This window comes from Chelonia mydas, chromosome 23 (genome assembly GCF_015237465.2).
Source record: "Chelonia mydas isolate rCheMyd1 chromosome 23, rCheMyd1.pri.v2, whole genome shotgun sequence".
NCBI classification, from domain to species: Eukaryota; Metazoa; Chordata; order Testudines; family Cheloniidae; genus Chelonia; species Chelonia mydas.
In genome coordinates this window covers 11,661,730-11,672,169 of record NC_051263.2, presented here as the reverse complement: position 1 = coordinate 11,672,169, position 10,440 = coordinate 11,661,730, and positions in this window count along the sequence as shown.

The window sequence follows — 10,440 nt, the reverse complement described above, 5'->3', positions numbered from 1 at the left end:
CTCCCACCCCTTCCCCTGAGCCTTTTCTTGTGACAATGAAAGTGCCGCTGAAGCCTTTTCCCACTGCCAGAGCCCTTCTCTGACGTGTGTAGCTACACAGCGCATTCTGGATGCAGTGTGCATGTCACTGTGGCATGTAGCTACATGCACACTACGCACCTCCATCAGTGGTGGGTGATGGCAACATAGCTGAAGAGACAAACATGACTGCATCCATATGATCTGCAGGATGAAGGTTTAAAGTCCTTTAGTGCTGTACAGCCCTCCAAATGGAAACCCTGTCAACCCAGGAGGAACTCACAGAGCTGCCACCCAGCACAGCAGTGGCATCCCCCAAATTCCTTGTCCTCAGGGACAGCTAGCTTCACTTACACAATACAAGTTGCACCATGATATGTGATCTCCTGGGTCACATGGTACTCTCCCAGACAGTCTCTGGATCTACACATGCCTCCATACATATGCTGAATCCTAGCTTCAGCCTAGGGCTGGAAATTTGAGTTGTCCCCAATGTACCACTCTCGTGACCTGATCACCTCCTCATCCAGGCAGAGGTCAGAGCCTTCCCTCCTTCCCACCTGGGTAGCAAACAGTCAAAGCTGGTCACCCCTAAAGACTCCTGAACTCTCTAGTTTTGCAACTCACCCTCAGAGAACAAGCACCACAATTACAAGGCCAAGGTGCTGATGACTTAATACAGTCACCTGATGTCTACTACCAGATGCCTAGGACTCAAGCTCCCACCCCTCTCCCCCTATGTTAACTAGTAAGCCCACGGTCTTTCACAGGTGAATTGCAAGAGATGAAGTGCACCTTCTGGGTGTGGTGTTCTGTCCTATCTAGTGGCATCAAGACCACTGAGAGAGAGAGAGAGAGAGAGAGAGAGAGAGGGAAGGAGTCTACTCTACAGCCTTAGCTAACAGCCAGTTGGCTTTTAGCTCATGCAGTAGAGGCTCATGCACTAAGCTCCAGAGGTCCCCGCTTTGATCCTGCCTGCCAATGACCGGGGTCTGTCGACGTTACACACAGGCAGAAAATTAAAATGCCATTGGTGCAAAAATATTCAGAATCCCTCTGCCAGCAGCATAAACAACACTTAAAGGACTAGGCCTCTGCAGCAAAGGGGGTGAAATGACCCTTTTACTCCCCTGCAGTGAAGGCATCAGGAGTACATCTGGCAGACCTATTCTGCCAGCCACTTGGCTAATCGATCCAGAATGCATAGCCAAGACACCAGACCTAAACATCAACCATCATGAAGAGCTGTCAGCTTATTTTGCTGATAAGATCAAACAAATCTCTGAAATGCTTCCATGTGCAGGGCCAGTTAGACAGGCAGAACTGCAGAGTCTCAATGTGTGGATGAGACTATGGTGTTAGGATAAAGGATTTAGGTTTATTAGGAATTGGGAAACCTTTTGGAAAAGGAGGAGCCTATACAGGAAGGACAGGCTTGACGTAAACCTAAAATGGAACCAGAATGCTGGCACATAACATTAAAGAGGTGGTTTGAAAGAGTTTTTAAACTAAGGTTGGGAAAAAGCCTACAGGTGTGGAGGAACACATGGTTCAGACAGAAATATTCCTTAGGGGAAGCTTTATTAAAGGTGATAGTCTATATCCCAGACAAGATGAGAGAATAGATGTTGATAAAGTAAACGTAGGACCTGAAGGGGAAACAGACTAATGAAAAAGAGTATCATTCAATTGCATTACGTGAAGGCAGATAAATAAATACTAAGATGAGTGACTTGAGTGCCAGGTATTAAATTATGCTATTGATATAATAGAGAATCACAGAAATTTGGTTGAATGATTCTAATCAATGGGACACAGAAATACCAGGGTACAAAATACATAGGAATCAAAGAAGAGGTTGTGTTGATGTGAGTATTGGACTATATGTGAAAGAAAGCATAGTCATATACAGTACAAATCTTAAATTAATCAAAATGTAGCATAGAATCTCTGTGAAGAGAAATGCCATGCTTGAATAATTACTATAGTAGTAGGAATATACTATTGACCACTTGACCAGAGTGGTGATAGTGATGGGGAACTGCTCAAGGAGATTGTAGAGGTTACAAAAACAGAAAAATCAATAATAATGGTGGATTCAACTATCCCCATATTGACTGTGAACATGTCACCAAAGGAAGGGATGCAGAGATAAAATTCGTGACTGCTTTAATGACAGTCCTGGAACCCACAAAGGGAGAGGTAATTCTTCACTTAGTCCTCAATATCTGGTCCAAGAGCTGACTATAGGTGAACCACTATGTTACAGCGACCATACTGTAATAAAATTTAATATCCTTTCAGGGGGTGAAATACCAAAGAAACCTACCACGGTAGAATTAAACTTCAAGAATGGGAACAAAATAAAAATAAGGACACTACCTAACTAAATGGAAATTAAAGGAAGAGTCACAAGAGTGTAATGCTTGCCTGCTGTACGGAAAACGCTATAATAGAGCCTCGAACTAAATTATTACCCCAAATAATAAAAGAGTAAGAGGACCAAAACAGAAATACCACAATGGCTAAATAAAGTAAAAGAGGCGATTTAAGACAAAAAAGAGGCATGCTTTAAGAACTGGAAGTCAAATCCTACTGAGGAAAATACAAAGGCACATAATCTCTGGCAAGTGTAAAACCATCATTAGGTAGGCCAGAAAAGAATTTGAAGAACAATTAGCAAAAGACAGAAAAACTAAGAGCACATTGAGTTTTAAGTACATCTGAATCAGGAAGCCTTCCAAACAAAAAGTGAGGCCACTGGGTGAGCCAGGTGTTAAAAGGGAACTCAAAGAGGTTGCAGAGAAGCTAAACACATTCTTGTTATCAGTCTTCACAGCAGAAAATGTGAGGGAGATTCGCACACCTAGGGCATTATTTTTAGGCGACAAATCTGAGGAAGTGCTGCAGACTGAGGTGTCAATATCAGAGATTTTGGAATAAATTGATAAATTAAACAGTAATAAGTCATCGGGACCAGACTATATTCACCCAAAATTCTGAAGGAACTTAAATATGAAACTGCAGAGCTGCTAACCTGAATTACCTCTATTATATCAGAGCTGCTAGTATGAAAACCTACTGCTTAAATCAACCTCTGTACCAAATGACTGGCTTGTAAGCCTAACTTCAGTACCAGGTGAATAGGTTGAAACTATAGTAAAGAAATCAATTTTCAGACACAGAGATGATCATGATATGTTGGGGGAAGCATCGATATTGTTTTTGTAAAGTGAAATCATGGCTCAGCAATCTCTTAGACTTCTTTGACGGAGTCAGCAAGCATATGAATAAGGGTGATCCAGTTGATGCTGTGTACTGAGACTTTCAGAAAGCCTTTGACAAAGTCCCACAGCAAAGGCTTTTAAGTGATCATGAGATAAGAGGGAAGGTCCTCTCATGCATCAGTAACTGGTTAAAAGCTAGAAAACAAAGGTTAGAAATAAATGGCCACAAAGGAGAGTTCAATAGTGGGGAGCCCCCAAGGATCTGTACTGTGACCTGTGTAGTTCTACATCTTCATAAAAATGTATGAAAAGGGGGGTGAACAGTGTGGTTGCAAGTATCAGAGGGATATTCATGTTAGTCCATATCCACAAAAACAACGAGGTGTCCAGTGGCACCTTAAAGACTAACAGATTTATTTGGGCATAAACTTTCCTGGGTAAAAAACTCACTTCTTCAGATGCATAGAGTGAAAATTACAGATAGAGGCATAAATATATTTTGGCACATGAAGAGAAGGGAGTTACCTTACAAGGGAGAACCAATGTTGAAGGCCAATTTAGTCAGGGTAGATGTTGTCCACTCCCAATAAGTGATGAGGAGGTGTCAATACCAAGAGAGGGAAAATTGCTTTTGTAGTGAGCCAGCCACTCCCAGTCCCTATTCAAGCCCAAATTGACGGTGTTAAGTTTGCAAGGAATTGTAGCTCAGCAGTTTCTATTTGAAGTCTGTTTTTGAAGTTTTTTTGTTGAAGGATGGCTACTTAGAAATCAGTTATTGAGTGTCCAGGGAGATCGAAGTGTTCTCCTACTGGCTTTTTTATGTTACCATTCCTGATGTCTGATTTGTGTCCATTTATCCTTTTACGTAGAGACTGTCCGGTTTGGCCAATGTACATGGCAGTGGGCATTGCTGGCACATGATGGCATATATCACATTAGTAGATGTGCAGGTGAATGAGCCCCGATGGTGTGGCTGGTGTGGTTGGGTCCTGTGATGATGTTGCTAGAGTAGATATGGGGACAGAGTAGGCAACGGGGTTTGTTACAGGGATTGGTTTGTGGGTTAATGTTTCTGTGGTGTGATGTGTAGTTGCTGGTGAGTATTTGCTTCAGGTTGGGGGGCTGTCTGTAAGCGAGGATTGGCCTGCCTCCCAAGGTCTGTGAGAGTGGGGGATCATTTACCAGGGTAGGTTGTAGATCGTTGATTATGCACTGGAGAGGTTTTAGCTGGGGGCAAAATTTGTGTGGTTGCAAAATTTTCAGATTACACAAAATTACTTAAAATATTTAAGTCTAAAGCTGACTGCAAAGAGATATAAAGGAATCTTATTACATTAAGCTATTAAAAATGATAGATGAAATTCAGTGTTGATAAGAGCAAAGTAATGAACATTGCAAAACATAACCCCAAAAAACCAAAATTATGGGATCTAAATTAGCAGTTACTACTCAAAAAGGGGGAGGGGTATCTTGGAGTCACTGTCAATAGTTCTCTGAAAACTAAGAAAGCATAGTCATATACAGTACAAATCTTAAATGAATCAAAATAAGCTTAGGTCTGTTTTTGAAGTTTTTTGTTGAAGAATTGCCACTTTTAAGTTTGTTATTGAGTGACCAGGGAGATTGAAGTGTTCTCCAACTGGTTTTTGAATGTTATAATTCTTGACGTCTGATCTGTGTCCATTTATTCTTTTGCCTAGAGACTGTCCGGTTTGGCCAATGTACATGGCAGAGGGGCATTGCTGGCATACGATGGCATTTGTTTTTCATTGGTAGATGTGCAGGTGAACAAGCCCCTGATGGTGTGGCTGATGTGATTAGGTCCTATGATGGTATCACTTGAATAGATATGGGGACAGAGTTGGCAACAGGGTTTGTTGCAGGGATAGGTTCCTGGGTTAGTGTTTTTGTTGTGTGGTGTGTAGTTGCTGGTGAGTAATTGCTTCAGGTTGGGGGGCTGTCTGTAAGCGAGAACTGGCCTGTCTCCGAAGGTCTGTGAGAGTGAGGGATCGTCCTTGAGGATAGGTTGTAGATCCTTGATGATGCACTGGAGAGGTTTTAGTTGGGGGCTGAAGGTGACAGCTAGTAGCATTCTGTTAGTTTCTTTGTTGGGCCTGTCCTGTAGTAGGTGACTTCTGGGTACCCTTCTGGCTCTCTTTCTTCACTTCACCAGGTGGGTACTGTAGTTTTAAGAATGCTTGATAGAGATCCTGTAGGTGTTTGTCTCTGTCTGAGGGATTGGAGCAAATGTGGTTGTAGTTTAGAGCTTGGCTGTAGACAATGGACCGTGTGACGTGGTCTGGATGAAAGCTGGAGGCATGTAGGTAAGTATAACGGTCAGTAGGTTTTTGGTATAGGGTGGTGTTTATGTGACCATCGCTTATTTGCACTGTAGTGTCCAGGAAGTGGATCTCTTGTGTTGACTGGTCCAGGCTGAGGTTGATGGTGGGGTGAAAATTGTTGAAATCCTGGAGGAATTCCTCAAGGACCTCTTTCCCATTGGTCCAGATTATGATGATGATGATGTCCTCACCCACAACTATTTTGGATTCGGGGACAATGTATACCTTTAAGTCAGCAGCACTGCTATGGGTACCTGCATGACCTCACAGTATGCCAACATTTTTATGACTGACTTAGAACAACGCTTCCTCAGATCTTGTCCCCTAATGCCCCTACTCTACTTGCACTACACTGATGACATCTTAATCATCTATTGTTACTCACACCTTCTTGTCAACAGTTTGAAATGGACCACCCTGATTACCGCTACAAAAGTGATTTTTCCTCCTATTGATAATAGCCCATTTCCACTTTATTTGAATTGTCTCGTTAGAAATGACCCCCCACACACTTGGTAAGGCAACTCCCATATTTTCATGTACTGTGTATATATATCTGCCTACTGTATTTTCCACTCCATGCATCTGATGAAGTGGGTTCTAGTCCACGAAAGCTTGTGCCCAAATAAAGTTGTTAGTCTCTAAGGTGCCACAAGTACTCTTCGTTGTTTTTGTATTTTTATAGTATGACAACAGAAAAATCCTAACAATTCATTGTTTCATAGCTAAAATTAAATTGGAATAAACATTTGTAAATATATTGTCTGGTTAAACTTCGTGTTTCTCTAACAAAATTAATCAAACTTTTTTTCCATTTATTCATATGAAAAGAAGGATAATTATCCTTATTCTGGTGTAAAAAAATTATATATCCTCTCTTGCTTTCCTGTTAGAACATAAAGCTTTCATGTTTATATATTCAATGTCCTTTCTGTGAAAATAATATATATGTGTATATATAATTATATATATATAATTATATATATATATATATATATATATATATATATATTATGGTATGTGGCCTCTTACACTTGACATAGTTTGGGCCTCAGAATGTCATAAACCGGCCTGAGTATGGGAGTCAGGACATCTGAGAAGGGACTGCACCTATATGGCGTATAACCTGGCTGAGGCCTGCTCTACACTAAAAAGTTAAGTCAACCCAACAGTGTCGCTCAGGGGTGTGAAAAATCCACATCCCCTGAGCGAAGTAGTTAAGCTGACGTAACCTCCGGTGTAGATAGCACTAGGTTGATGAAGGAATTCTTGTGTCAGCTTAGCTACTGCCTCTTGCAGAGGGGGACTAACTTTGCTGTTGGGAGAACCCCTCCTTTTGGAGTAGGTATTGTCTTCACAGAAGCACTACAGTTCCTCAGCTGCAGCAGTAAGGCTGTGCTGCTGTAGCATTTCAAGTGTATACAAGCCCTGAGTTCTATGTGTGGACAGAAACCATCAGGAGGCAGTTAAATCATACACCCACCATATCCAAGACTGCTGGACAGTGCCATGGGATGTTCCTGACTGACTCTGCTGCAGGGTACTTGTTGGTCAGGAGAGACTGGGTGAAATGCTACTGGATAGTGCTAGGGGAAAGAATAAAGTAATGTGACTTAAAGGAAAAGAGATATATAAAATATCTCAATAATCAAATTGATTATTAGATATATATTGTCCAGTGGCCAGGGTGCTTTTAGAAATATGTGCACCGTTTAGACGGAAATGGGTTGGGACCTTGCCCCAGCCTGTGTTACTCATGACAGTTTGGACCCCTTTTCCATTAAGAAAGGAGATAAATACCCAGAGAACTGAACAGCTGAAAAGTGAAAGTGGGATACCGAGAAATAGGTTAAGAAGCCAAAGCATGGATAGAGGAGGAAAAAATGGGACAGACTAGACAGAAGACTAGCCAAGAACCCAAAGGCCTGGGAGAAGATCCCAAGGCAAAGGAAAATGCAAAGGAGGCAAAAGAGGAACAAGGTTTGGTAGAGAAGGAAGGGGGAAGTGTATGTGAAATGGTCAAAAGACAGAGTGATCCAGAATTAGGACAAGAGTGTACTGAAATCCAAGGTTACCTGGGTGAGATACTAAAAGGGGATTGTGGGGAGAGAAAGTCCAATGTGGTAAAAGCATGCCTCTAGTGTGAAGAATGGTGGATAGTAACAGAGATATGGGGGTTACCCATTCCGTAAGAGTGCACTTTTTGCAGGTGGAAGATGGAGAAGGCTCTGCACTGTGACAAAGTCTTATTGCTGGGAGTGGGAGAGCAGTAGAAGATAAGAGGGAAGAAATTTGCACTTCCTCGATCTAACTGTTCACTTGTTATACAACTGTGCATTCTAAAAGACTATGAATTACAATGAATAGTCACTGGACCAAGGGGAAAAAAGGGACAATGATGTGTTTGCACATGGGCCAGGATCCCATAAAGTCTTATGCAGTTATGCTAACTGGTTGTTGTCACATAGGCCTGGAGTTCCCAGCATCTCTTCCAGTTATGTCAAGAAACCAAAAAGTGAACATGACTTTGAGTATATGAAGCATATGCCGCTTCGTGAATGGAAATGTATGATCTATTTTCAGAACCAATTCTCATAACTGTATACAGTGTTTTTAACACCATATGTGTTTGTTTATCTGAATAACAAGTTACAATATTATAATGGAAACCACAACAATGAAATATAATGGAATATTTCTGACAAATGAACTTTTTACTTTAGACTAGATAATGCACAGGATGTTCTAACTGCAAAGGGCAAAGTGAAATGATTGATTAAGAAGTGTTATGCAGCCAAGTACATAATCTAGTATTATCTTTGTTATTAATCAGGCCAAATATTATAACCTTTGATTTGTATGTCATTTTGGAAACTTGGAACCAATACTGTCTAGACTTTGGATCACAAGTGTCACATTTGATGTTGATTGGACAATGATTGCACATAAATTGCAAAAATAGGTAAACAACTAATCTATAAAAATCTGTGGAATTGTAAACCAGTTCAGATCAGTGTGAGTTCCAGATGCTGGACCAGGGACTGGCAAGTGATTGCCTTTCTGTTTGTACTGATTAATCCTGGGTGCCTAATCTTTAATTAATAAACCAAATAAGTTTGTCTATTTGACTTCTCATTAATCAATAATCTAAATAGAACCTGTAATTCCAATTAGAGACTTTAGAGCCTGGTGATTACAACAATCACATAAGATGTAGAAGAAACAAGTTCAAGTACCCCTGCCCGGATGATTATTTAAGTATTTTATACTTAGGCGAAGAGATTCATCAGGAGAGAGTGAGAACAGATTGTCCCATAACAGAATGTCCCATAGCGCAGTGGCTAGGGAATTGAATGCCAAAATAGAAGAATTAAGTGCAGATCCTTCCTCCACATCAGGCAGAGGGGGGCAGAGTTTGAAGCAGGGACATCTGCATCCTAGTGAGTGCTCTAACCACTGGGATTAAGGTTACATGGGAACTCCTCATCCTTGGCCCTCTTGTGATCGTAGTCCTTCTTTGCCTTTGTCAAAAAGCCAAAAATCAAAATGGAAGTAGTTTGGGTTGGGTTGAAACAAAATATTTTGTTTTGACATTTCCAAAAAGTTTCAATTTTTTTGGTTTGTTCACAACTATTGGTGAACTCAATGTGAAGTAACAAATAGTTTCAGGTCAACCAAAACTGAATTTTTCAGCTAATAAACTATTCACGCACCCCCTCCCCACAAATGGACCGGCTCTATTAGCAGTAACTTGTGGTCCATAGTGTCAAAGGCTGCAGAGAGGTTCAGTTTGACCATGGAGATTATAACTGTATCCATTGGCATCAGGAAGTTACCATTTTGTGTCACTAGCTAGAGCCATCTCTGTGCTGTGCCCTGCTCTGACCCCTAATTGTGAGACATCAAGGATGTCGGCTTATGTCAATTCATGTGTGAGTTTGGTGGTTACTGCTTTCTCAAATATTTGTTTCAGGAATGGGAGTCTGGAGATGGGACGGTAAATAAAGAGGTCTTTTGCATCAAGGGTTGGCTTCTTGAGGGTTGGATGAATTATCATGCTTTTTAGGGAGCTCGGTAGCTGTGCTTCTCTGAAGGAGGCATTCACTATTTCCATTAACAATGGGCACCATTGTTCTGCACTGGCATTTACCAGCCAGGAGGGACATAATCCTTCTTCAGTGCAAGTAACTGAACTAAATGATGTGTTGACATCCTTTCCAGTCTTACATTTCTATGATACTTTGTGAAATGGATGTAAGCATTATCTAGAGGATCCCTGACAGGTATTTTTCTAACCTGTTCTTAAAATCCTCTGATGACAGAGATTCCATAACCTCACTAGTTAATTTGTTTCTGTCCTTAACTACTCTTAGAGTTCGAAAGTTTTTCCTAATGTCTACCCTAAATTTCCCTTGCTGGAGCTGAAGCCCATTCTTTCATGGTCTCAGTAGTTAAGGAGAACAGCTTACTACCATCCTTTTTATAACAACCTTTTAGAGACTTGAAGACTGTTATCAAGTGCCCACTCAGCCTTCTTTTCTCCAGGCTAAACAAACCCATTTTTTTTCAATCTTTCCTCATAGGTCGTGTCTTCTAAAACTTTAGTCATTTGTGTTGTTCTCCTTTGGACTGTCTCCAATTTGTCCACATCTTTCCTGAAGTGTGATGCCCAGAAATGGACACAGTACTGCAATTAAGGCTTTATCAGAGTGGAAGAACTAGAACTTGGGTCTTGCTTAAAACATTCCTGCTAATACATGCCAGAATGATGTTCGCTTTTTTTGCAGAAGTATTATATTGTTGATTCACATTGAGTTTGTAATTCCCAATAACCTGCTGGTCTTTTTCTGCAG